Raw genomic sequence first — 27,692 nt, 5'->3', positions numbered from 1 at the left:
ACGTAACATATTCTCAGTGGTAGACAGATCATGGGTTGAAGTCGTCTTGATGACAGGCTAACTTGGGGTGGTCATCGTGTGTTTTTTAACTCTATATAACGCAATTCGTGTTAGTTTCACCCAAAACAAAATCGTGTTAGTTTCACCCAAAACAAAAGTTCCCAACGAATGCAAATTACTTCCAATACTTAATCCAGGAGTTTTCTAGTGTTCTATATTGGGTTCAAAATTACTAGGCTGCGGATTGCCGACTGTTAGTCGCATAATTGGGTTGGCTGTTCAACGACGGTTATATATATATATATATATATATATATATATATATATATATATATATATATATATATATATATATATATATATATATATATATATATATATATATATATATATATATATATATATATATATATATATATATATATATATATATATATATATATATATATATATATATATATATATATATATATATATATATATATATATATATATATATATATATATATATTATATTATTACTTTATTTTGACAAATACAGGTATACTCATACGGTAAGATTTTTTGAACTATCCTCCTTTAACCTTAATCACGGCAACGCATATTTTTAGCATTCTTTCTGTTAATCTTGTCTAGTTGAGATCTGGTTCCAACAGCTAAGTAAAGATTCCCAAAGTTTGTTTTGATTGGTGCATCGGATTTTTCTAACATTTCTATCGAGTTCATCCTGCAATAGCTAATAAACTAAAAATTAATGAAATTTTTCAATAAATTAGTTTTTTTTTCGAATATGTATTTACATGCGCTTTGTTCGTTCCATAATGAACTACAAAATAGATAAAAAATAAAAATATATAATAAACAGCTTTAAGTGGAAACAGCAGTAATTTGTGAAGCTTGTTCATGTTAAAGTTTGATAATTTATACATTTGAATCAGAATTATCTAACTATTTTTTAAAGTTTTGAAAAAATATTACAAGTGAGTCTATACTTCTGACCGGTACTGTATATATATATATATATATATATATATATATATATATATATATATATATATATATATATATATATATATATATATATATATATATATATATATATATATATATATATATATATATATATATATATATATATATATATATATATATATATATATATATATAGTACCGGTCAAAAGTATAGAAGTATAGGAGTTCCATTAAATGTTTTAAAAACTAGAAATCGTTTATATATAAAATAATCACTATAAAACATGAACCATGTATTTAAATCTATTAAACCATCCAACAACTTACAATTATTCTCGTAAAAAATCACAATAAAACATGAGCGATGCATTTCATGTACTAAACCATTCAAAAGTTTGTAACCATTCACGCAAAGCATCACAATAAAATGTTGCAGTAATTTTAAAAGTCAATGAAATATCCTGAAGCATACAATCACACACTGCAACTAAATATCCAGAATCGCGCAATAATTCATATAGAGAATCACAATACAACTTAGGCGATGCATTTAAATCAACTAAACCATGTCCAAAGTTTGCAATTATTTACGCGAAGCAACACAGTAAAATATTTGCTACAATTTTAAGCACAATAAATAATCCAGAAGATTGCAATCACTCACCAGAGCATCGTATGCTTTTATTTATAATGTCTTGACATTTTCTTGATACACTGTTTCGATCAATGTCAGTTTCTCTTGTAAAACAGCATCGTTGCACGCAAACCTTTCTCCGTATTTATTTTCGAACATGCTGGTAGTAGTAGGGCAAAGCTCATTATAAATGCAAAAATATTTCGGTAGAACAATGAAATTCCAGAAAAGTTTATCTTGGCGACAAACTAAAAATCTAATTTCAATATTTTTTTTTACCATTTTTGTCCGAAACATTCTTCACCACAATACCACTTTTATGTAAAACTGCAACTCCAACGAGATAATTAATGGTCATAGCTCCATGTACAGTAAAAGTTGAGCCCGAAAGAAATTTCAACTTTGAAGCATTATCGCATTTTCTGAATCTGCTTTGTGGTTGGAACTTTTATAAAGTTTCAGAATGTATTCATCAAAGAAAACTTTGCGAAATATTCTCTCAAACTCAGTATCTATTTGCTTTAGGTTTCCATGTAAAAGTCACAAAGCACTTTTGCTAAATTAATTGTTAAGGTGCCATTTCTTAGTATGAAACAGTAAAACTAAAATTATATCCTTTGCTTACAAACTAATAACTCTTATTACCTTAAGTACAGAAGTTGTTGAATTTCTTATAATATTTTAACTTTTAAGGAAAGAAATTAATTGTATATTAGTTGAAATACCGATTAAGTTGAAATTGAACTTGAGCATTATCATTGATTGTTTCATTTAATTCATTTCATTTAATAAAATTCATTTAAGGTCAATTTAACTGCTCAAATTTATAAAGCATTAACTAAATTGTTATATACTGCTTGAATTATGCGTTATTTGCCCCTGGTAAAGTGTTTTTTTTTTTAATTTTTTATTTGCATTAAGTGGTATAATTAAATTTCCATAATGCTTCATGGAAAACATTTAAAAAAATAGTTTGATACTTTGGTACTGATAAGCACTTTTGTTCTATATTTACTATTTGGTTTGACTTAGGTTCTATGTTGTTCAAGTACCATGTTTTATTAATTGAACAGCCTAGTTTCTACAAAAGTTTTTCATAATGTTTTCGTAATGTTCGCATGTTTTCATAATGCTGCAACTACATAAAGGTTTTCGTTGCATACTTTATGGTTAGTTGTGGAAAAAAAAGTTACAAATATGGAAACTGACTACCAGATAGCATTCCTTAAAGTCAGTAAAATACCCTTTCAAATTGTACCTTTAAAATTATATTAACTAAATAGTATTTTGAAAATTCAATTGTATTACTCAATTCTGCTAAAATCATATAATAAACCACTCTGAAGATCCACTCTCAAACCACTATCCATTCAAATACTGCTTTATTCTGTGAAAGTTTTATCCAGTAACTTAAAGAACTGAGATTATAATATTGGATAGCAATTTGTTTTAAAAATGAAAAAATCAATTTTTTTTATAAATTAAGCAAAAAAAACAAATAAATTAGTTTCTCAAATACGTATAGTTAAAACAACTTTCAATATTATTTCCCTAAGTATTCCATGTGGACTTGAATTAATATTTTTTTACATCACCACTAAGATTTGTATTATGTAATGGCGTTATCTTGGCGAACAAAGAACACGTATTCTTTGGCTAAGGGCGTTATAATAAAAATTACTGTACATTTGAACTGAATTGTATATTTGCTATATAGTGAATTTAATTTTTGATGGATTTTACATTATATTTCTCTTTGAAACCGCAGTGTCTAACTCTAAAACTATAATAAAGCATAATTTCAGTTATACATGTTGAAAAATTGTTTTTACATCAACCTAAAAATTTTTTACAATTTAAGATTTAATTATCCTAAACGGAAACTTTACATCCATTTGTTATATGAAAATACCATATTTATTGTGATATCCTAGAGCTCTCATAAGGATAGTATTAAAATCAATCATATTGAGCAATTCTTTTATAATCAAAATAAAATACTGCATACACATTCTTCCATATCATTATGTCCGCATTAACAATTTTTTTGAGTATTTGTACAATAATAATCGCGTTGACGCTCAATATAATGATCCATTTCATCCAATCAAAAATGAAAGTCATGACGTACGGAAGTGAAAGAATGATAGTTTCGAAAGTTATGACTTATTAAAATTATGATTTATGGGAAGAGCACACAAACATCATAAATCTCATAACAAAAAATACTAGACTGAACTGCGTGGGATAAGAATCTAAGAACTCGTATCATCCTTTCTCCATTCAAAGGAAATTTAAGATGTCTCACATGTATTGCTTTGTAAACTTCAAGAGCAATATTGGTTAGTATGAATTCTTTCATACATTTACTAAATCAAATAACCCGTTACCAATGTTTTGAACGAGCGAAAACAATTATCAAAGGTATTTAATTTTATATCCATCTTTGATCAGCCAACCCAATTTTGGGTTAACGACTACCAATGTTCAACTCCACAGCTTTGCAATTTTACTGGAACTCGTATCATCCTTCCTCCATTCAAAGTAAATTTAAGATGTCTCACATGTATTGCGTGGTAATGTCAAGAGCAATATTGGTTTTTATGAATTCTTTCAAGCATTTACTAAATCAAATAGACTGTCACCAATGCTTTGAACGAGCGAAAAAAATTATCAAAGGTATTTTATTTTATATCCATCTTTGATCAGCTAACCCAATTTTGGGTTAACGACTACCAATGTTCAACTCCCTAGCTTTGCAATTTTGAACCCAATCCATAGGACAAAGGACATCCTGAATCATGTATTAAAGGAAATTTACTTTCAAGAAGACTTTTTCAGAAACTAACCCGCATTTGAGTTGCATGCAGAGGGAGATAGCGGAAAACTCCCACGGTTAGTCTGACGGCAAGGAGACTGTAACTCATGATCCATCTAATGATGAGGATATTTTACGTCAGCACTGTGGTCGGTGCGAGCCGGGTACGGAATCCGTATCGACCAGCCATTGCTGGGATTCGAACCAGGCTTACCTAATTGGGAGGTGAGCGCTCTATCCCCTAAGCCACCACTGCCCTATCAATGGTCAAAGATTTTTAAGGTAATAAAAAATGAAACTAAACGTTGGCTGCTAAATTAGAATAAATAGCTATGTTTGGACATTCTAATGAGTGCTTAAATAGCACTGTATCAAGGAAATAGAAAACAGAACTTAGTGCCTCAGTCGTCATTTTGGAAGGTCATACTGCAAAGCCGAAGAACGTAACTTATCTGCGTTTTGTAGAAGATGATTAATTATTCAAGATGTAAAATCACCTTTGCGGCACTATATTTTTGCTAAATAGCTTGGTTGTATTCTGTCTAATTACTTAGAAAATATGAAATAAAGCAAAAACTATTTGATAATTCTCGAATGAACATACCTTTCTATATCAATTATTTCTGAGAAAAGGTATTAAATGCAAAATAATAATTCATCAATTTAGTTTACAATATTTACTTTTTTATTTCTTTTTTTAAATTGGTATTTATCAGATTAACAGTAAACAGCGTCATCTAATTGACTTTTAAATATGTAATATAAAATGTTACCAGATACAGCTTGACATAGCTAATGATAGTTCATATGTCACGAACCATATTCAATTAATTAATCATTCAGAATATCTATTGCAAACCCAGTGTAGAGTAATCAAATCCTAATAACATTCCAACGGCTAACTGGCATTGGTATTTCTGAGCAATTTAGGTATTGTTAGGGTTAAAACTTAGCTACTATCGGTAATCCACAATATGTTTATTTGCAATGTAATTAGTAAACTAACTCAATAGCAGAAAAAATTGTTTGATTAAATATAATTTTTCCCGCGTTTCAAAAATACAAAATTTGTAAAGGATTTTTTTTAAATTTATACTTGAAAGAGAATATTTATAGAAAAAGCAGCATATATTTTTCAATATTGTAATACCTTTTTATATATTAAGGCATTGTATATATTTTTCAATGTTTTAACCCAATGTAGGATCCTGAATTTTAGACTTCCTGAATTTTGTTATCCTACTCAAAATAATAAATTACTTTAAATTAGGGAAATAAATATGATAAATGTATTTAACAATTAAAATTAGCATTTTAAGCGGAAGTTCCCAGAACTGAATGTCTGAGCAAATAACGTTTAAATCACCGATTAAAAGTAGAGCAGACGTTTTACTATTCAAGAAGTTAAAATTAAAATTAATGATGTATTGTCTGGCTTAATGATATATTGTCTGGTCTTTCAAAGCTTTACTTTAAAACTATAATGGTTTCCACAATTTTTAATCCCTTATTTAACGACAAGAATATGTAACACCAAAGCTGCAGAAATAACCTAAATCATTAGCTGGTCTTTCTAAACGATGATTATTTGCTGGTCTTTCAAAGCTTTACTTTAAAGGCTATAAAACACATTTTCACAATTTTTAATACCTGATATAAATGCATGGATATATTACGAAGATCTATAAAATCAGCAGATATAGCAGATATAATTTATACTCAATTGCAACATAATTTTATCTGTTATACTTTTTTGTATTAATTTGATATTTTTTTCCTTAGGTAAGTATCCAGTTTTAAGATGTCTTCAATTCTACTAATGATGTATTTAGCATCAGAAAAAGTAAGATGCATTTTTTTCAACATTTAATTAATCCTCTGATTGAATTACTTTGTCAATATGATGCTTGTTGACAAATTAATGTATATCTTCAATTATTTTTGAGAATTTTACAACATTTGTTACCTGATTTGACTTAGCATTTGGTATGTACACGTCCTAATTTCACTTAGATAACCAAACAAACCGCTACATCACTTCTCAAGGTTCTTTATAGACTGCTCCTTCAATATTTCAATATTTTCTATCTATTTTATAATCTATTTTGTAATTTTGTAAAAATCTGTTTTTTTTTCCCTCAAATTTTCCTTACATCTCATAAAAAAGGAGTATAATCACTAAAAAGAGTGATTAAAAACCAATTTCAGTTTGAAAATGGAGATTATAAATATGCCTTTCAATAATCATCTAAATTATATTTTGAAATCTTTCTTATGTAATTTGTAATTTCAAGAAAAAATTATTATTTGGTAAAAATAAAATTTCCTTTTATATTCCCCATCTTTAGAATTAATTCCATTAATATATTTATCAGAAAATTATATTTTATTCAATATAAAATATTTTCTTGACCAGACAGTTAGAAATTAATTTCATATCAAATGCAATGGTAATAGTTATAAAGTTTAAGTGAATAAAAATTAACTTTACAATTAGAATTATTTCACCTACTATTTTAATTATTACATAATTTTTCAGCTATAATAAGTAAAAGTTCTTCCGCTTCATAATTATTCAGAATAAAAAGAAGAAGAAAATGGGCTAGAAAACTGATCGTAATTAATTCAGTGCTGGTCATTTCACTTTTAATTTACAATAAATTATAAAATGAACGATTTATATTTCTCATTCTGTTGATGTATATTTGAAATTATTTTTATTTTCGTCCTTACTGCTTGAATAAATTAAGTCAAAACAGCAATTTCTTGTGAATTTAAAATATTAGTGTTTTGAAAATATAATTTAGCCTTAAATTGATTTATATGCTCCCCAAGCTTTATATGGCCTTAAATAAATATGCAGGCCATATGAAGTTTGATAAAATAATTCCTTTAAAATTTTAAAGATAAGGAAAAATACTTTCCACGCAAATTGAAAGAGCATGGAACTATAAGATAATAGCAGTTGTTAAAAAACAAATTAATGTAAGTCCATATGTAATTCAAATTACAAATAGACTATTAAAATGCATTTCAATGACAATAGCTTACACCATGCCCTATATTAAAATAACTCTACATAATTAAAGGAAGAGCGATTTCATATCAAAAGCCATCCTGAACAATGGAATAATAAAAAAAGCTTTTTATCAGGACTTCTTAGAATATTATCTTAACTAATCCCTGTTTCCTTCAGAATGTTTTCATAATAGCTTGTGGATGACGTCAATCCTAAACTTAGCAACTTCCTTTTTATTTAAGATAGAACGTCTACACCATATGTACTTTTTTCACCTACGCGAAGTCTACAACGAATTTTAATTTAGGCCAAATCTTGGTGATTCCTTTTTTCCATCGTGTTTGCTTATTCACGGGGGAAGTTCTGCATTTGAATTCGAGAAAATTCAATTTCCGTCTTTTCAAATTTAAATTTGATTCCCAATCGTAGCCTAGAAGCTCTTCATTCATGAACAATGAGAGCTTTTGCGCCTTTTCAAATAAAGTCCCTCATGCATTTTTGCTTCTTCACTTAACACCGTAAAAGGAGTAAGTTGGTCTTAACTTCCGAAAATTTGCCTGTATTGGGTGAGACTTTCGCTGCTATTGCACAATCTATCATGAAAAAAAGAACATGTTGATTATATTCCACTGTTATTTGTCCCTTCGTTCAGGAGAATGAATAGAGGAAGTAATTTAGCAACTACTATTGTTTCCTCTTGTGAGAGCATTGGATTTCATCACTGGTATATTTACTTGTTTTGTACTTCAAACATGAACATGAGAAACAAGTAAAAAAACATAAGGCTGTTATTTTCTTTCAAACTCTATCATATTTTCTTAACTAAGAGTGTGCTTTATTGTCTGCTAAGTCGCACGTTTTGTTGTAGACTTTTTGAAAGATATCGCTATTCAAAAACGTCAATCTTAAACTTATGCAAACCAACCAATGCAAAATTTATGCAATATCCAACATGCAAATGTTAAAATATACATGTTGGAGATCAAAAGCAATTTACGAAATATAGTTGTTGCTGTCTTTTCTATTTCAGTCTTAAATGTTTCCAATGTAGGATGAGTTTTGCGAGTTCTAGTGTCGGGAGACAGTATATAATGTCCTCTCGGGGTGAGCCTAGTTGAAAAAGTGCAACTAGAATAGCCCAATAGTTGAAAACGTGTTCTAGTGTTCATTAAGTTTGGAAACATTGCCTACCAGTGAGGTAGCATCTGGTGGTCTTCTGTAGAGTCATATATATGTGCTTGAAATGCCCTGTGAGGAATTTTGGGTTTTTAGGTGAGATTTTGAAGACAATGTCTGAAAATGATGTTATTTTATTACTAAATTCTTCTTCAAGAGTTTGTGCTTGGCAACCACTTCTATGCCTTCCGAATTTCCCAAAATTGAGTGACACTTTTTCACCAGAGACATCTGTGCACGCATTTTTTAAATGGAAGATGGGAATCCACATCCAAATTTGTCAAACTATTGAGTTTAAAGGAATAAGTTGAAATCTTAAAGTCTTAAATTCTCTTTATGTGTCAGATTAAATCGAAAAGCTATCTTTTTTAGCGATTAAAATACTTAAGACAAGCTTAAAATTTGTTGTTATTTAAAATTAAAACCTAGTTTTTATTGCCTAATTAATGTTTTAAATTCAATACTGTGGTTTAAGTTCGTTTATAGATTCAGTATTTGAAGCTGATTGCTAATTGTTAGTTAAAAATTTACCGGAATAAACCTTAAAGGGACATTAAGCACGTTAATTAGCAATTATAATTATAAACATTATTCATGAACAATAAAACATCATTATGATTAAAAAGGAGCACTGCTAGTTGACGATCAAGTCAAAATCTTTAGAAACAAAAGCAAAGAGTTATAACAGCATTTTCCAGTTATTAAAATATTTAAAAGATGATTAAAGATCGATACTGATATGTTTAAAACTCTAAAACTCAAAACAGAGAATTCAGTCTATTAGTAGACTTAGAATTAATAACTTCTTATTCATTGGAATACTTACCTATAAAGCCAGGTTGGCTGTTTGTATCTTGACATAAGCCGTATTAAAAATGCTGTGTATAACTAAAGCATATAAGCATGTTAATCTGTATCGAGGAGAGATTTGAATTGGTTTATACTGATAAAAGGGATATTTCAATTTATTCTATGTTACAAAATCATTCCACATTCTTGCTCAAGAAAAGACAAACATAGAAAAGAATTTAACTTCTATCATAATTGTATCCTGCAGGATTTAATTTCACGGTCAAGTTAGCTGGCTTTTAGACTTGTACAAAAAATTTAGGTTATTTTTTGTGCTTTTCTACCTTTCAGTATTAGAATATTTATTTAGAACAATGTGACGTAGGACCAATAGTGGAACTCTATCTGTAATTTCTAGTGAATATTTTTTATATGTAACAATAAGACATTGCTAATTTTTTAACAAAACAATTCTAGGTGTATATTGCTAGTTATGGTTGATATTTGAATAATTTGAAGAGTACTAAATATCTATGCAAATAAAAAATCAAGAAGACATAATCCCTCAAATATAAAAGTCATTCGTTGTTAATAATTGTTAGTTAGGGAAATAATTGGAGCCATTTGACGAGCTCTGATTGTTTGCTGATACCAATAAACATGTTCAACTACGTCACTGTAAATTGAATGATATCAGTGAGTTTATTAAAATGATTGCAAGATTAATTCAATTATTCTGAATATCAAATAAGCTAAAAATCCATATAATTAAAAGAAACTTCAATAAAGCAGCATCTTTTGAAAAGAACAATAGGCCGCTGGCAACTCATTAAATATAATATTTTAATAATTTATTCTTGATTTCAAAAACGCTGGAGTTAAAATTACGTTTCAGAACTTCAGAATGTTACACCATATTTTGAAAATCTTTGAACGTATTAAAATTAAATTGATGGAAATAATAATATTTTAGCTTGACTAAAACTCTGAAATAAAAATCAAGTCTAGGAACCTCGAAATGGTATACCATATTTTATAAATCTTTAAACATATTGATATTGCACTGATGAAAATAATAATACTCTCTAGCTTGTCTAAAACTCTGAAATGGAAATCACGTCCAGGAACCTCAAAATGGTATGCCATATTTTATAAATCTTTAAACATATTAATATTGCACTGATGAAAATAATAATACTCTCTAGCTTGTCTAAAACTCTGAAATAAAAATCAAGTCTAGGAACCTCAAAATGGTGTGCCATATTTTATAAATCTTTAAACATATTAATATTGCACTGATGAAAATAATAATACTCTCTTGCTTGTCTAAAACTCTGAAATAAAAATCAAGTCTAGGAACCTCAAAATGGTGTGCCATATTTTATAAATCTTTAAACATATTAATATTGCACTGATGAAAATAATAATACTCTCTAGCTTGTCTAAAACTCTGAAATAAAAATCAAGTCTAGGAACCTCAAAATGGTATGCCATATTTTATAAATCTTTAAACATATTAATATTGCACTGATGAAAATAATAATACTCTCTTGCTTGTCTAAAACTCTGAAATAAAAATCAAGGCTAGGAACCTCAAAATGGTATGCCATATTTTATAAATCTTTAAACATATCAATATTACACTGATGAAAATAATAATACTCTTCAGCTTGTCTAAAACTCTGAAATGGAAATCAAGTCCAAAAAAACCCAAATGAAAATCTTTAACCACATTCAAATTATATTAAGCAGAAAATAATAATTTTAGCTTGTTTAAAACTATGAAATGAAAAATAATTATAAAAAAAACTTCAAAATATTACGCCATATTTTGATAATCTTTAAGCTTTAAAATTATATGGATGGCAATAATATTTTTTAGCTTGTCAAAAACGCTGAAATGAAAGTAATGCACACAAAAAAATGAATTTTATGCAATATGTTGAAAATCTTTTCAACGTTTCAAAATTACACTGATTGTCATAATTTTTCAACTTGACAATTTTGCTATGCAAATATGTTTAGTTAATTAACTTTGAGCTGAAAAAACTATAAGCTCTATAAAGTAAAAAGAAGCAATATTGTCAAAATATTGTTTTAAAATATATAAACAATTTATTTACTAGTAGCTTGACGTAATTTAAATTAATTTTTAACTAAATAGCTATAACAAACTAAATTTTAACAAGCAAAGAATAAAAATGAGCCTTTCAACATTTTTAATGGAAAAATTATGTCCATGAAAAATAATTCATAAGAATGTGCATTTCCCTAAAAAATCTTCTAGCAATTAGTATTTTGAAAATGATAAAATAATTTCAGGTAATAGGATAAAGATAAAAACATCTAAAAGCGCATTGAATATGTAAATGCAGATAGGTGCTAAGTACTTTAAAAAAATCGCTCGCTAAAAATAAATTACGCTTCGAAAATTATTTGAAGCTTCAATTTTTTATCCTCCTTACAGCATTAATGGCTTCGATTTCGATTAAAATGAAATTTCACTCTTATATTTTGCAAACTTTTTCAGAGGCATCTTAAATTAGCTTTAATAATTTTTTTTACCTCATCCAAAAGAGAAAATAAAATCTATCGACTTTCAAAAGTTGAAGCTAAAAAGTATCATATCAAGCTGTATTTTTCTGGGAATTTATAAGCATCTCTGTTTTTTTTTATCATTTCAGTTTATTTAAAATTACTTTAAAAACACTTCTTCAATGTTTATGCTTAGCACTTTTATTTCTCGTTTTCTAAATAATTTATCCAAAAAACTTCTTCGTTTAGAAATTCTGCTAATGAGCCAGATGTCTGCTTTAATTGCTATGAAATGTTTTTTTTTTTGCTTTGTTTTTTTTTTATTCTTATACAACCACAAATGGTTGTTTCGTTTTGATGAAACCAACAAATTGCAAAAAGGGGAAAAAGAGTTTAAAAAAAACTATTATACATTTATCCAAGTTAATTAAAGCGCTTGCTGACTTAAGAGCTCCATACTAAACAATGCTAATGAAGCTGTTTTCTAATAAAAACAGACAAAAAAAAACTCTTTTCTAACAAAAACTTTATTGACATTAAGAGTAAAGCTCAAAAGCTAGAGTTTCAGCTTTCCAAGTTTTCTTAGATTCGTTAATATCACGCTTAAGTTAATATTTTTAAATCTTAACATGTTTGAATCAGTATTATTTCTTTAAGAGTTTAGAGCTTTTATTTATGTAAATTTTAATAATCTTCATATTTTTTGAAAAGACACATCATATTTTCTAAATATTCATATTCTACATATTTTGCTATTCTAAATGAGCTAGCAATAGGTGTTATTAAATAGGATAATTAGGTTAATATAGTATGTCACCAATTAAAAGCAGTTAAATTAAAGATTTGGTTTTATCCGTAATAATAAAATAAATTTAAGTAATTGCGCATTGGAAAATAAGAAGATTTGAGTCATTTAAAGAAACATAACATGAAAATTTTAAGTGTATACTAAAAAAATTTATGTACTTAAGTGAATATTGATTTATTAAAATTCAAGCATTTTTTACAGTAAGAAAACAAAATAATTAGATTAATTTGCTTGAAGTTTTTCCTCAAAATATGTATGAAACAACATTTGAAGATATGCCTTTCTTGAATGGTTTATAGAAATAGAAGTTTCAATCGAACTTATTTCAATTAATAGGTGATCGTAACGTCGAAGTCGCAAAGGACTGTTATTATGTTATTTGAAATTAATTTTCAAATTTACAACATTGCATACATTTTTGCATAAATATTTTTCCATATGTCTATCAGTAAAACTAAAGCATAAACTTAGAATCTGAGCTCTGATAATTTTTAGAAGCATGGCTGGCCCTCAAATATAGGGCATTAGATGAAAATGTTATCGCAATGCGAAGTTCATAAGCAACAATTATGTATTTTACAGATTTACATCGAAAAACAACATATATTTTAATGATAATCATCTCAAAACAATGAGATTTAACACTATTCCAACCTTGGCTGCAAGTTGCAAAATAGTTTGCTGCAATATCACTGCAAACTCATTAAGATGCCCAGTTGAACATTACTGGTATGCTGACTAAACCTTCTTAAAATTAATTTCTCGATATTGTGGTTCAACAATATTGTGGCATTATGGTATATTTTTTAAAACTTTATTCATATTATCAGCTTAGTTATTTTGCAGTATATTAGCATGGTATAGTGATTCAGAGGACGATAGAATAGTCCGCCATTAGATTTATTTTTCTAGAAAATTATGCACTGATAAAAATTTATGGTCAAAGTAACCAGAATATGATTAAATTTACAGTGTTTCTGGCTTAAGGGAAACACAAAAAAGCTCTGTAATTTTTATCGAAGTGCTTTGGTAATGTTTTTAATTAAATTAAGCATAAAATATAATGTTATTATTTATAATTAAATTTAATAAATGTTGCTAAATTCGGTAAATTTATTCTGATTTCATTGACCATGGCATAAAAATTACTCATTTGATTAAAATTACTTTTAAGTTTTGTATTTTTTACTAAATCTATGGTAACAGGTACTATAGTTTTAAAACTAAAATATCTGGTAAACCATTACCATATAAAATGAAAAAATGACAGATGAATGTTTTATAACTACCATATAATTTGGTTCTATTACCAGAATAATAGTCTTTCGACCATAAATGTCATGACCTTTCAGTCAACAATTTCTAGAAGAGAAAAGACCACAGCGAGAACTAATTTAGTAGTTCGACGCAACGAACACAAACTGCGCAGTAGAGGAAAACGAAAAAAAGACATTATATTCGGGCTACTTAGATGCTAAGTGGAGAAAAATACCAATGATATCATTGCATTCAGACAACTAAAGGATTAAATTTTTTGTTTATGGTAACCCGGGGTGAAGCCTTCCCTCTTCTAGGAGGTATTGATACAATATGGTAGTTTTACGAGAATGTTTTTCTTCCAATGGAACTTCAATTTTTTCTGCAACAATCATTGAATATAATTGACGCTTCAAACCTTGGTCATTTGAATTTTTCTATCGTAATAACTCTGGGCGTGAATTCTACTACTGGACACTTTTTTATTCAAAAGCAATTGGGAGAAACAGAGTTTGTTGTTTAAAAATTACTGCAAAACGCACTTAAGAAGTAAAAAGGAAGTAAAAAAGAAACTCAAAGCTGAATTATAAAACTTGAAACCAATTATTATTTTAAAGTATACAATGTATTTCTTTCGAAATTACTTTAAAAAAATATGTCTGAAAAGTTTGAATCTTTGTAAGGCACAAAGCACTTCCATTCTTTTCGATCCAAATCCAACAAATTCCAACATTTCCGATTTCATTCATTTAGAAATTAATGTGTCAAATAGCGGATGTTTTTCCTGACGGGATTTATATCCCAGATGTTATCGGTATCATTCCTAAAGTCATCCGCTCCACTAATCTGTCAAGGTAAGGATAGGAAATACTGGAAAAAATCAGAGAAAGACATAAGATATAAAATAAAAATAATAAAATAAAAAAAAGTTTCATTTTTCGCTGTCTTGAGCAACATCCATTAGTGGTATATTCTCCCAACGTATCAGAACCAAAAGGAAAAAAAAAGAATACTATTAAAAAAATAGTGTCAAACTACTCAAAGTTTGCGAAGGGTAAGAAAAAAAAGCTGGATTTTATATAAGAGTATATATAAGTGTAAAGGTATTGGACAGAGGAAAAGAAAGAAAGGTTGGGTGAAAAACAATCTGAATCGCCTCACATACTTCAAAAGAATAAAATAACTGTTTCTGTATCTTTACTTTATTTTTTAGCCCTATTCCAATAGAAACTTTTCCTTTTTTCTTTTTCCCTCGACTGAGAAGGTGTCTTTTTAATGTCACTAAACCGATGGAAATGATCTCAAGCAAGGAAGTTAATTCTATGGGGAAAACGGAAACTATTTCCTTGAAACAGTGGGACGGTTTCGAGCATGTGTTTCTAAAGACTGGACGGAGATGTTTATCTCTGTCAATCTAAAATAAGTGGCCTAGGTCGCATTCGTAACTAAATCCCTCTTGTGTATGGTTGTTTGTATGGTATTTTGAAAACGAGACTTGTCAGGGGAATTGAAGCTTGTAAATAAGATTAAAGACTGCTTTAATAAAGGCATCACTGTTTCTAGAAGTGTTTTAAAAAAATGATTTTTTTTTTCAAAATGTAGCTAAAGTGTTAGCTAGTGAAAGATTTTGCGATAACTTCAAAACGGAAAATTTTGGCAAGTGTGTATAAATCATTATTTTGTTTTTACATTCAATTGCGTATTTGTACATTCTTTACTTTAATCGTTTTAGCTTGATGTGCAATGCGCAGTAAATAAATAAATAAATATTTCTTTTTTGATGGATTTTAATTCCTGACCCTTAATATTTAGAGAAACCATGGCATAGAGGATAGAACTTTCGCCTCCTATTGAGATGAGCCAGATTCGAATCCCAGTGGTTGAATGGTTCTAATGCCACTTGCCACAAGGGCAAGCCTGCTTGGTAAAACCGAGCAAATTTAAGGCAGAGTGTGCGATTCCTGTTTTTTAGTGGCGCCATCTATGACCAAGAATTCGACTTCTGCCACATCATACGTCACACCTGTTTATAAGGCGGACCCATTCATATATCCATTCATTGATCCATAGATCGTAATTTTGACCAGAACGATCGATCTCTAATCCATTACCCCCAGAGGTATTGATTTGTTATGGGAACATGGAGGACTTTGCAACTCGACAGAATTTTAACGTGCATCAGTCACCAACTACACGGAGAGCCTTCGGGCGGCGTTGTTCGAATCCACGAACTCTCGGACATGGGCCCAGCGCCCTACCGACAAGGCTATCCCGGCTTCCCAGTGGTGACTGGCTGATGCGAATCCCCTCCAGACTTGCACAAACCACAATGCTGATGTAAAATATCCTTAGTGGAAGACGGATCATAAGTTAGGATCCCCCTGCCGTAGGGCTGATTGTGGGAGGTTTATAGGGTTTTCATCTCCATGTAAAGTGAATGATGCTTCTTCGATCAAAAAGTCCACCATGTTGGCTAGTTTGTCCCAATATATGAACCGGGAGTTCCCTTATCTTCTAGGTTGGGTTTCAAATTACAAAGCTACAGATTAGTGCATTGAAAGTTGTGAAATCAGAGTTAGGTCGGTTTTTCAATTCCAATTATAAAGTAAAATTAAATTTGGAAAAAAAGTCAAATTTGTGAGTTTTTATTTCGTGTGAGCTAATCAACTAGTTTCGTTCAAACTGGAGTAAAAATGTGCATGCTTTACTGCTCGATTTTTTTACCGTTATAAAATAAAACAATAAAAAACCGGAATTCATTGAAAAAGGAAATGTTTAGTCCGATATTTAATTTATTTTCGTTTGATTTTATAACCAGCATCATCTGTTAAGGCTAAACCCTTAAGCCATTTAGATTATAACGAAATGTGAAAATCTGATCACTATATCAAAAGTTATTAAACCATTCTGTCTTTTATTTAGTGTACTATAATTACTTCATTTATTTAAATAACTTACTTCCCTTAAATAAATAAATATTGATAAGTTAGTTATCAGATTAATACCTTATTTGAAATAAATATGAAAGTTATTGGATTAGATAAATATAAATAAATATACATAAATTATTGAAAAATATCATGGAATTAAAATTAAGAAGTTGGGGGAAATAGACAGAGGGAATATAAAACAAATAGGGTTCTTCTTTAAGAAAAATTTATGGACCAAGAGGTTTACTTCTTTTTGTACCATGGAGATGAGTGGCTGGGAGTTAAGACAGGCATTTTAGGGATTTTCAGAAAATTAACTTTTAGGTTTATACGCTGGCAATAGGAAATAAATAGGTATAACAATTTTTATAATATTTTTCTGCAAGCTTCTAATTAGAGAATTCTTAAAATCCCTAACAGTCTTTTAAAGTAGCAGGGTTTGTATTCTTAGCAATTTAATCCGTTGTTAAAGAGAAATTATTTTAAAACTACTAGCAATTATTTGTTGCAATTACATTCGAAATTTTTTCACGCCAAAGTCATGAATAAATGATTACTGGGAATTTTCCTCCTCTGAGATCTCTGAGTTTTTTATGCTGTTAAGTTTGGATTAAAATATTAATCCAGAATTGTTTCTTTTCAAAAATGTATCCGCTATGAGAAACATGTATCAATGTTTGCTTTATCATTTATCTGCTATGAGGATAAGCTTTCCATTCCTTATGATTATTATAAATTGCGATTATTCGGGAAAAATTGGGTGAAAAATATTTGTTTGTTAGTTTAACACAACAATTTCAGATAAAAAATAGCCATTATGTTTAGGAAATTCGGTTATAACTCAATGTTTTGCTATTGTAGATCATTGCCTACATATATTATTATTTCAATATGACCTTTTTCTCATCTTGCAATGAATAAATATTTATGCAACTACATAACCCTACTTAATTTTGAATATTATTTTATACAACTTAGATTCAATTAAATTAATTTTGAATTTCCTAAACAAACACAAATTGTGCAAGCTGAAATGGAATTAAAATATCAAGCAAATAAACAAGCTCGATAAAGCGTGGAAGATCGTCAAAACATAATATTAAATTTGACATTTTACCAAATATGATACTTATTTATGTTTTAGCTTATGAAAATGCATTAGCGCAATTTAACAAACTTCAAAGAGATATCGAGAACTTTTTAAGTACATCAGGATAATTTAAACAAAATTAAACTAATTAAAACACTCTTAGCTCTAAACTGCAAACATCTAATTCCTTCAGAATTCATGAAAGCAAATAGTCTTATTTGAGCTTGTAAAATAAAGTAGTTTAGATTCAAAAATATATTCACTTCTTTTACATAATTCACTAATTAGAAAATGGTTGGAAATCTATTTATTTAGAGAAACATGCAAAACAGCTTTTATTCAAAGTATTTTCCGAATGAATTAAGGTTTTATGATTATATTTCTATTGACACATTACTTCTTTAGTGCTGCTTAAATCTAAAATGGCGATATTGCTTTAAGGTACAAAAAAAAATTTATTTCCAATCTTTTAAATCAAATGATTTTAGATACCAATATTTGTAAAGTTCTGTTTCACTTGGGATTAGGTTGAATGTGAAAGTTAAATTTCAATTTATTTGCCACAAATTACGTTCCGGTGACAAGGAAATCACTTGATTTTATAAACTGAGACCAACCCAAAGTAGGAAATACAGAATGAAAAAAGGCTTAATTTGTATATAGATCACTGAAGCTCTTGATAGATGTGCAATATTACGACAACAACAAATAACGACATTCATCAACAACAAATAAATTTATGGGCTTACGTTGTCTTCATACATGTAAATATTCCTTCATAAATTCATGAATATCAATATGAAGCTAATTAATTGGTATTTTAACCTAACAAAACAACAATATTTCTGGATACATCAATCATTAACAACAAATAACTTCATGTATTTGCACATATGAGTCTTCATACGCATAAAATATTTTTCTTCAGAATTTCAAACGTATCTGGATAAAGCTGTGGAATTGGAATTTTCACGTAATCAAAAGAAACAACAATATTCCTTCTTCTTAAATAGAGAAGACGAGTAGATTTCGTCTCTGGTGAGTCCAAGACAATCCAAGATAAGTTCGAGAGTGGCCTGATGAAGATGGCATTTAGGACAATGGAGAAAGGTTTTCACTAAATCAGAGAAATTTAAACATTTCAGGAGACCACTAGCGATAAGCAAGTTTGGATAGTTCCGTATCCTTAAAGGGAAAGAGAGAATCTTGGTTCAGTCGCCATGTACCAGTTGTAGGTGGGGGGAGGCCAGTAGCCAGTCTTTTTTAACAGCAGATTGTTTGATAGAACGAAGTTCCAAAATTCTGTTGACAAATACCCTCCTTGGCGTGTTTGTCTGCTATTTCGCTGCCAAAAATATCCAAATGAATGTATCCATTATAAACAAAGAAATCTATAGGGACCTCAGATATGTGTCTGTTCCCTCTTAAATTCATAAATGATGCTTAATTAGCTTTATTGGGTTGGGGTATTAAATAATCAATTATATTTGTATTTACATGTAACAGAAATAGAACTAAAGTATTACCTAATACATCAATCATCAACAACGCGTATATTGATCCCACACATATGTAGGTCCTCATACAACAAATTCACTCATCATAGCATTCAAAGCACTTATCTCCATAATAAAATATTCTTTCATAAGTTCATACGTAGACATGCGGAACTAATTATAAACAGTAATAACCTATTTATAACTAACAGGTTTAATATAAACTATTTTATTCTTTTAATGGGTTCTTATGAACTCAAAAGTGTTCAAATAAATTGCCAATTAAAAGCAATATATTTCGTCTGCTGCACTACTTATGTCAACAAGAGCACAAAAAAATAAAATATTTAATATTAGAATTTATAGACACATGGAACTCCAAAATAAGTACATAAACATTCTAGCAACGTCTATACGAATTATTTTAATTCATAATAAAATCTAGTATAATGACGAGTTTAATTTCCTATTTCCCAGTAAAGCAAGTTTTGCAAATTGTAATTAAAACAAACATACAATCTGAGCCCCATGCTTTAAAGTAAACATTCGAAACCAATCCACTGAAACAATTATCTAGGTATTCAACAATTCAAATAGGAGCTCTTATTTCTAGCTATAATCGTTCATTTCACTGCAATGATTTTCCATACATCAAAACATTCGAAATTTATAATTAGTCCAGAAATCCGAAATGAAATCATTCTGCGGAGAACGGAACAAATTCAATATCATTACATTCATGACAAATTAGAGTTAGCCCTGCCACAACAAGGTTTTAAAATATTAATCCTCGCTCTCCCGAATTCCAAAATTTCGAAAATTCCACGCTCCATTTTCCATAGTTTCCATCTAATCGTCACAAGGGAACGCATATATGTATGAGTGTGTGTGTCTCAATCTGCGCTGTATAGGTGCCGCGGTTTTGATTATCTAATTTTTGAGGCATCTGGCAGCGACCGGCAGGATGATAACGTCCTCAACGACGGAATCGTAATCGTTTTCGTAATGATACTGAGTTCTTGATGCCCCAGATATATTTGGATAGTTCAAATAGCCCGCTGCTAATGCCAGGGATAATTCATTGGATTTCGCAGGATTCTCTTTAAAGTAACTACAGCTGAAGTACTCTCATTTCTGTGTTTCAAGCACCCATTGTGCGTCAGTTCGTCTTAGCTTTTATAAATTCTAATTAGATATCGTTCAATTGATTGTTCGCTGGTGTTTTGATTTTATTTCAAGGTTGTAAGCGCCCTGTTTAGTAACCAGAAGCAATAAATAGCGCCTATCATATAACATTTTCTTTAATTAAATAGAGAAATGATTCGATTTTTTGAAATGTGTCATGATTTTATCATTTAACTGTCTTTATGTTTTAAATGACTATGGATTTATTAACTTGTAATTTAAATGAAATTTTATCGATTACATTCACATTTTTTTTTTAATTTTTAAACTTATAGTAGTTTTGTTTTACTATAATTCTATTTACATCTGATTATTAATCTAAAGCATTCATACTTCATCGAACTTCGCGTAACTAGTTTTGGAGCAACTACAGATAAAATACTCTTATTTTGCGTTTTAAGCACCCATTTTGCTTCAGTTCCTCGTGGTATTTATAAATTCTAATTAGATTAATAAGATTTATAAAACTAACAAGATTTTATTTAAAGGTTGTAAGTGTCATGTTTAATCACCAGAAGGAATAAATCGCACTTAACGCGAAACTAATTTTAATTAAATAGAGAATTCATCTGATTTTATCCGATTGTGACAGGATTATTGATCCTGTGTTATCCGATTGTTATCTGCGACTATAACTAGATATTGTTTAAAGAAGTATCCGCTAAAGAATTAATTTTATTTCAAGATTTCTAAGTGTTCAATTAAATCACTGAAAAAAAATCGCACATAAAGTGAAACTTTCTAATTGTATAGAAAAGCTGTTATATTTTTAAGTATCTGCTTATGTCTATTTTGAGCTGAATATTTACATTTCAGGTCACTGTTGAATTATTTATTTGAGTTTTATTAAAAAAAGTAATAATAATAATAATAATTCACTTTACACGTTATGTAGAATTCTCATTACTGTGAGGTATTTGGTAGATACTTTAATTACGTCGCTCTAGAGCTGTACAAAGGGCTATCTTTCAAAGGGCTTTGCCAGCGACGGTCTGGGAAACATCCCTGATGATGATCCAAAGGCATGTCATCACAATTTTAAAATGTTTTCAAGCTTGAATAACAAGCACAGCTTCTTATAGCAACAATACAAGGAGCTACAAGCACTTAAGCAAATTGAAAAAAAAATATCTTTACTTAAATGTCCTCAATATTATGTCAATAAAATTAAAAATAGTGATTGTAAATATGTAAGATATTTAATAAATTCATGTTATGCATAACATATTTACGATGATTGCCCTTGATTTAAAAGTTCAGAATTTTTGTAAAACTAAACCCATAAAGAAATATATAGTTTATTGAATATACGGAACCTTTAAGTTTGATTTTCTTTTAAAATTAGACTTTAAATCATTAAAAGTTGCAACAGTGAAACATTACTGTTGATTATTTTAATCATTTTAAGTCGGCACATATAAAATGAAAACCAATTTCTGATCTCACAATTGATACTTTTACTTTTTTGCCAGCTGGCCAGTCAGTTACTCACTGCCTTTTATATCTACGGTTTCCTTCTTGGTAGTTTTATAGTGATAAACGCATTACGCAACACAAAGAACATGGACCTTTTTGTATTCAGATATATTTTTAAGCGACTGCATGCAACTGTTTTCCGTACGTGATCGCTTTGAAGTAATAAATACCAATAATACCTCCTTACAGTAAATAATAACAACTATTTTGAGATGTACTTTAAAATCGTACCCTGTTAGAAATTTCTCGGAAGAAATATTTAAATAACAATTGATTGCATGGCTATTTTACCACATTTAATCAACACAGTCAAATAACCATAAATGAAATGGTAATCAAACTGTTAAGTTTAAAAAAAACTGTTTATTAACTGCTTTCATCTAGTACGGTTAAACAACCAGAATTTTATCGCACCAACTAGAACCACCTAAAGAAGCTACTTAGTTCTTCGCTACTGCGTACATATCATAGCCGAGAGGGATTATCTGTCAATCTCATGACCATCAAAACTGGAGTTCTAGTCCTAGTGTTGACACTACAATATTTTCTCCATTCCGTTCAACACGTGAAGAATTCCCAGTGTCCGGCACTCTCCAATGACCATTAACTTACGAAAAGCCGAGCTTCTATGTCTAGTTAAAAAATTATTACGTTTTTAAAAAAATGCTAGTTGTAAATTGTTAAAAAACCGTATAGTTTTGCATTCATGGTTTTATAACGATATTTTTGTAAATGGTTATAATACCACAAAGGAAAAAAAATTCTTTTCCGTACACTTTATGGTTAATAGAATGGACAGACGGCTGCCAGTTATATTACCGTAATTTTAGAAGGAAAATTTTAACAGTGTAGGCGGATTATTTCATTTGAAGTCTGTTGTAGCATTGAAATTATTCTTCCCTCGTTCTAAATTATCATTCTTCTTGAGTAAACTAAGATTTTATTTTAGATGCAATGCACTAGTTTTTGCTGTTTGTCAATATTTCAAAACCAAAGTTTCATTTACTTTATGACTCAGTATACTTTATTACTAAGTGAACAAAGTACTAAGTACACTAAGTACAATAATTGAGAAGCCAAAGCACAGTTATTAAAATATTGTCTCGGACGTTTCTTACGCTAGTTTTGAAGAAAATCGATAAAATTCTTTTAAAAGTATCGATTTTGGTAGGAGCTTGGGCAGCAAGATATAAGTTTTATGATTTCTTGTTTGTTTGTTTTTTTCAATAAAAATATTAAAATAATATTTATGTTGCCTATTTTTTCAGTTTAAAATCATTTTAATATTAAAAAGAAGAAGCTTTTCATTAAATATTTTGAGAAATCGAAGTAAATTTATATTGAAGAACTTTTTTTATTTCTGTTGTAAAATTGTCATACTATTATATATATTTTCATTTATAGCATGACATGTTAAACTAATGTTTTTTTGTTGCTTTTGTCTTGCAACATTGCATATTGTATTAATTAATAAACAACTTTGCTGTGCTTAAAAGAAACTGTTTAGCCGATTATTTTGTTAAAACACTGAATAAATTAAATTTAAAAAAAATATTTTTCCAATAGAAAGTTTCTTAGTTGCGTCTAAATATTAAGTGCAATGCTTATAAAACTATAAAAACTAAAAATTTAACTAGATATTAAAGAGTATTTTTATTTAAAATCTATAATGCTATTATTAAGGACTTTTAATAACCTAATGATCTCAAAAGTTGTTACCCAAAAATTAGAATTTAAATAAAAATTATTACGTATCATTAGAAGTTATCAGACATAGTTTTTTTCATATAAATATTTATGTAAATATTTATATAAATATAAAACATTTGTGTAAAATATTTAAGTTGCTTTAAATTTTGAAAATATAGGATAAATATTCGAATTTTCTCGTTTTACAGTTGCTTAAAGGTAAGTCGATCTCATGTTATAGGCAATTTATTGTTCAAAAAATAAAACTACTCAGTTTCTTCAAAATCATAAATTTAGCTCGAATCGAAATGGTTAACTAGGGATTCCTCGTCTAGACTATATGAAAAAATATTTTTCCTCCAATAACGATGAGTTATTTTAAAGAAAACTTATCTTAATCGTTCGTTAAAATGGCAAAATATTTCGTTTCAAAATTCGCCAGAACCAGCCAAATGTCTCAATCGGTAGTTTCAGTCAGTTAAAAAAATTGTTTGACAGTATTCCCATAGCTAATTCCGATAATTGTAGCTGCTCATTACAGAATTTTCCTATTTACGACGCAACATGCGATATTGTTCTTTATTCGTAACTCTTTACTCATTTGGTGAATATAATAACAGTAATCGCCTACGTAGTGGTAGTTCGCAGAGATTTTGCAGACGATAGAAATGTTCAACTGAAATGGAATTGAAATGAAATTGTGGAAAAGAATAGAGGACAAAATAATAATCTTATAGCGTTTTCGACCGGAAACGCCCATCTTTAATAAAATGGTTGACCATTATGTTTATTGCTTGAAATTCTAGTTTTTCATTCGTTATTGCGTGTGTCGAAATGCAAATAAGTTCGGGAAACAGAAATGTTAAAGGTTTAATTTGTAACCTATACTGAATTTTGAGAATATTCAGAATTTCTTTTCAAACATGAATATGATATTCAGCCATAATCAATATCTTCTTTAGAATTTAATAGTAAGTAGTTTGCTTATTAAATGATAAAATATCAAATTTGTGCCGTGAATCTGGCAAGTGTATAAAGAAAAATATTAGCAATATGTTACTATAAGAATAATTATTTCGAATAAAGATTTTGCTATTCTGAGAACAATTGTTTGATTTTTCAGGTTTAGATAATTTTAGAGTTTTTTTTTCTGCGATGAAAATTTTTATTTTTAAACTTGTTAAAAAATTTTAATCTGCAAATTATAAATTATTACATCTGTTGTTATAGTAAAAAGTTTAAGTGTAATTTAGAAACAGCCCCTCTAATGTCACCTTACTTGTACAGCGCGCAAAAAAATGAATTATTTTAACCAACTTTTGATCTCATAATCAGATTTTCATGTTCTGAAACTCAATCTTAATGATTTGGGGTGGGGGGGGAGTAACCTCAAATATGCTAATTAATTAGTGCAGACGATATTCTAAGTTTCAAAATCAAACACAGAAACGTTCTTTTCTTTTGTAAATATACCTTTTTCAATTAACTCGGATTTTTGACACTCAAATTATAGAAGTTATCCACTATCTGGGATATATGGTCCCAATAGTTTGGTCAGAAAAGCAGTCCGAAATTTGGACCCAATCACCACTGTGGACCCAATAACTCTAATTTTAGTTTTTGTGTATTTTCAATCGAATATTGAAGAAAATGTATTTTTTAAAAAATGAGCAGACTCAAATTTTATATTTTGCTATTGAAATTTATATTCAATAAAATGATGTAAAAAATTATGTACCAAATATATAAACGTTTTTTGCCACTATTAAGTAAAATAATAAAAAGTAACAAATATTTACTATAAGTTTTCTTTCATTGAATTATCGTTGGATAAAAGAATTTAGAATTGTGGGCAAATATTTTTCAATTCGCTTGAAAATTTTTCGGGAAAAATGCAAAAAGTAAAACTAACATTGATGGGTCTAATCCTTGGACAGCTCGCCTAACCAAACTATTAGGGCCTTATCTACCAGGTTAAGACAACTCTCTACATTTTAGTAGTCTGAAAAAAAAATATGTTTATCGGAGAAGGCACGTTTTTGTGTCCGATTTCGTAAATTATATATCCTTTGCACTAGCTAATTAGCATATTTGAGGTCCTTCCCTCGATCCATTGAGTCCTAGAATGTGAAGATGCGACCATTAGATCAAAAATTATTCAAGATGGTCGTTTATTTTTAGTACGTTACATCGGTTAGCATGTCGGAAATTTTTCTACAAAAAGAAATTTAAATATATATATAAAAACCAATGTTATTTTAAATATTATATTATCACACTATTCAACGCAGGGATTTTGCAGATCTCTTCAGTCACAACTGTTGCAACGTTGAAAATAAAGGATCAAGTTTGAAATTAATTGTAAGCCAAGAATTTTCTTAGAATCAAAGTTTGGTTTCTATTGCTATTTCTAAGTATGCAAGTGGTAAAGTATTGAGAATAAGTGGTGTTTGAGTAGCATATTTAAAGAAACATTGCCGGAATTATAAACGAAGACATTTGTATTAATAGGATTGATGAAGTAAAGAATAATGGGATTGGCAAATTAAATGTAATAATATTGATAAAATAAGTCTTTATTTCCATACTTCAGAAGGTGTTTATCACAAAATAATATTTACTTTTTAGAGAAAATTGGTTTATTAAATTTTTATAAGCATAGCTTTCTCCAAGAATCATGTGACCATTGCCTGGGTCCGAATAAATAGGATGGAAATCCCTGGATAGAGATTCTAATCAGAGTTATGACAGGCAGCTACAAAACTCTCAAGACTAGGGTTCCGATAGAGAATGATAACGTTAATGATTACTGTATTTGGCGAAATTTCCCTCGAATTCCACTTTCTTGATCCGTCACACTTAATTATGCAAAAATTGTAAAATTATTGATAAACTGATAACGTTCTTAAATATTGAAATATTAACTAACTTTTCGTTAAATTTTTCAATTAGAAAATTCTCAGCTCTCTAAAAAATACTTATGATTGTTTAGAAAACAAGAAAAAATATCTTTAAATAACAACGATAACTGATTTTAATTTTAAGCACAGCTGCCATAGTTATTGCACAAAATACATGGTTCTTAAACGCAATATTCAATTGCTACCCGTATGCTATATATCTTTAAACTACATTTAGAAATAGAAACTCTTCAAGTCCCAAATATAAAATATCTGTAAACTATAATTGCCATAGTTATTCATTTATATTTCTATCATCGCACCACCTCAATTAGATACTTTCAAGCGACGTCAAGCGTGGGTCAACCAATCAGGTTCAACACACATGCGTGAGGTCACTTGCTTTTATTTAATAAAATCTAATGCAAAAATATGAATTCATTGTCGTAATAAACAAAAGTTTTAATTCTATAACGTTAACACGCCACTTACAACTTCGTGATTAGATGGAATCAAGAGATTAGTCACAAGTACCCAATTATTCGTGTAATTTCCTTTGCGCATGAAAAAATTGCACAAAATTTTTGTGAATCAAATATATTTTTTAATGAAAATATATTTTTGAGCTTTTTAAATTTTATGTAGCAAGCAGTATTTCAGATTGCCATAAATGATTGCGTGCACAAGTTTAGCTGAATGAAAACAGGAATTTCTTTTCTTATTACCAGAAAAAATATTTTTCAATTTAAGATGAAAAAAAAACGATAAATATAATGCAACATAACTCATGAGTAGCGTTTAGGAAAATTATTCAAACCATATTTTGGCTATTGGTATATTCAATATACATTTGTTAACTTATGTATAGATAAAAATTATTTAAAATGCACCTAAGAAATGTGTATACTGATTTCTCAA

General features: G+C 28.8%; 1 protein-coding gene across 3 annotated transcripts in view; it reads left to right on the top strand.

The window, feature by feature from the left end:
- Positions 1-27,692, top strand: part of LOC107436606 (lachesin) — a 369,382-nt gene that overhangs the window by 213,816 nt on the left and 127,874 nt on the right. The gene's annotated exons all lie outside the window — the stretch shown is intronic.

Source organism: Parasteatoda tepidariorum, chromosome 8 (genome assembly GCF_982258835.1).
Source record: "Parasteatoda tepidariorum strain Cologne lab strain chromosome 8, Ptep-v5.0, whole genome shotgun sequence".
Taxonomy (NCBI): Eukaryota; Metazoa; Arthropoda; class Arachnida; order Araneae; family Theridiidae; genus Parasteatoda; species Parasteatoda tepidariorum.
Note: the sequence above shows the minus strand (reverse complement) of the source record. Positions and strands in the feature narration are given on the sequence as shown.